Below are 2780 nucleotides of genomic sequence, written 5' to 3'. Positions count from 1 at the left end.
CCCAAGTCTGTCACTGATAAAAGCCTTTTGTAGATTAGTAACTTGATCAAAACGGAAAAGTTATGTAACACTAATTGTTATACTATCTTTGTTTCCATCTTGCATTGTAATAACACCCATCTTAACTCTATTTAAGACAAATCATTGCCAGATGGATTTCTGGCATTGATTGCAGGATATGAAATCTAGTATAACTAAAAGTTTTTGGTTTTAGTAGCATATAAATCAATTTAGAAAAATATATGTATTTGAATATAAGATAAAGTTTTAAATTATTTGGCAATAGTAAACTAAACTTTTTTTTTGTAAATTTTTATTTTCTAAAATTTCATTGAGCTCTCTTGCAATAAGAAACAAGTTACAAAAAATTAAGGTTTATTTACCCCAATTCAAAATTATTAGGAATATAATCATAGAGGTTGAAGTATTTAAAATATTGAACCCAAAATGTTTTATTAGGTAAATTCATGAATGCTGAGCATTCACTGTTAAAATATACTAATACTATTGATAGACTGGTAGAAGCCTAAAATCAAATATTTATTAAATATTTATATCCATATCTTTTCATAGCTTGGTAATTCATTTCTCTAGCATTAAATAATATTCCATTGTTTGCATGTACTACACTTTCTTTGACCTTTCACTTATGGAAGGATATCTTGGTTGCTTCCAAGCTTTTGTCAGTTATGAATAAAACTACTATAGACATCTTTGTGGGTATAGATTTCATCTTCTTTGGATAAATACCAAGAGCTGCTACTGCTGAATCATCTGGCAAGAATATGTTTAGTTTTGTAAGAAACTGCCAAGTTGTTTTCCATTCTTTATTCTCAATACACATGGAAGAACATTCCTGTTGCTCCACATCCTCACCAATATTTCATGTTCTGTTGTCAGTGCTCTGGATTCTGGGTATGTACTGGTGTCTCTTTTTTGTTTTAATTTGCATTTTCCTGATGACCTTTGATGTGAAGCATCTTTTTATATGCTTATTTGCCATCTGTAATATTTTCTTTTGTGAGGTATCTGCTAAGGTCTTTGGCTCATTTTTAATCCGGTTTTTCCCCCATTGTTGAGTTTTAAGGGGTCTTTGTGTATTTTTGATTAACAGTCCTTTGCCAGATGTGTATTTTGCAAATTTTTTTTCATAGTCTGTGCTTTGCCTTTTCATTCTCTTGGCATTGTGTTTCACAGAGTAGACATTTTTAAATTCAGTGCTTGTGTTTTTTAGCTAAAGTTATTGCGAAAACCAAGGTCATTTAAATTTTCTTCTATATTACCTTCTACATGTTTCATGTTTAGGTTTATAATCCAATCTGAGTTAATTTTTGTGAAGAGTGTAGGATATCTGCCTGGATTTATTTTATTTTATATTTTTAGATTTAGCTTCACCATTGCTACAGAACCATTTGTTTAAAAGATTGTATTTTGCTCTCTTGTATTGCTTTTGCTTTTCTATTATATATAAAATATAATTGATAATATATATTCTGTTGCTTTAATCTAGTCTTTCTGTGGTATTACAATATCATGCTTACAATTATCGTTATGGTAAACTTTTTTTAAAGATTTTATTTATTTATTTGACAGAGAGAGAGATCACAAATGGGCAGAGAGACAGCCAGAGAGAGAGATGAGGAGAAGCAGGCTCCCTGCTGAGCAGAGAACCCAATGCGGGACTCGATCCCTGGCCCCTGGGATCATGACCTGAGCCGGAAGGCAGAGGCTTAACCCACTGAGCCACCCAGGCACCCAATTGTTATGGTAAACTTTGAAGTCAGTCCTCAGTCTTTGTTCTCCTTCAACACTATGTTGACTATTGTGAGTCTTTGCCTCTCCATATAAACTTTAAAATAAGTTTGTTAATATTAAAAAAAAAGAACTTGCTGGTATGCATTAATTGTATAGATAAACTTGGAAACCAGTGACCTCTTGAGCTTAGCAGGAGATAGACCATGGACATCAGTTGTCACAGTGGTGCCTCTGGCAGAACCTATTGCAAATCCCTAGGCAAAATGACACCTCAAGGATCTGAGAGAATGTCTAAGAAGTACTTGATACATCCCTTGGGTATGGTTTATTGAAGTGTCCACCTGTCTGAAAGCTGGGGAATCTAGATAAGGGAGGGAAAATTAGTTATGATAAAACATATCAACAAACATCAATAAATTTTGTAAAACTAATTGTCATGGCTCATATACAATATGACCAACAGAGGGACCATCAGAAGGAAAGCATCAGTTATGTTTATTGTGAAATTTTTTATTCAAAATAAAGCAATGTGAGGGGAAGACACAATGAGAAAATTACCAGTTTTTAAATGGTAAACATCTTACAAAATGGAATAGGTTTTATATTCTAAGTAGTATATTGAAAAGTAAAACATTGGGGCGCCTGGGTGGCGCAGTGGGTTGGGCTGCTGCCTTCAGCTCGGGTCATGATCTCAGGGTCCTTGGATTGAGCCCCGCATCGGGCTCTCTGCTCCGCAGGGAGCCTGCTTCCCCCCCCCTCTCTCTCTCTCACTGCCTGCCTCTCTGCCTACTTGTGATCTCTGTCTCTCAAATAAATAAATAAAATCTTTAAAAAAAAGAAAAGAGAAGTAAAACATTAAAAAATAAAATTTCAATGAAAAAAATTATTTAATTTTAAAAAAAGGTTAAAAATAGCAGAACCATTTTTCTTATAACTGGAAAATACACTGTATATACATCTATCAAAATAACTTGTCATGGGGGAGCCTGGGTGGCTCAGTAGGTAAAAGCATCTGCCTTCGGCTC

The sequence above is a fragment of the Mustela nivalis genome, assembly GCF_964662115.1.
Source record: "Mustela nivalis genome assembly, contig: HAP1_SCAFFOLD_234, whole genome shotgun sequence".
Classification (NCBI taxonomy): Eukaryota; Metazoa; Chordata; class Mammalia; order Carnivora; family Mustelidae; genus Mustela; species Mustela nivalis.
Note: the sequence above shows the minus strand (reverse complement) of the source record.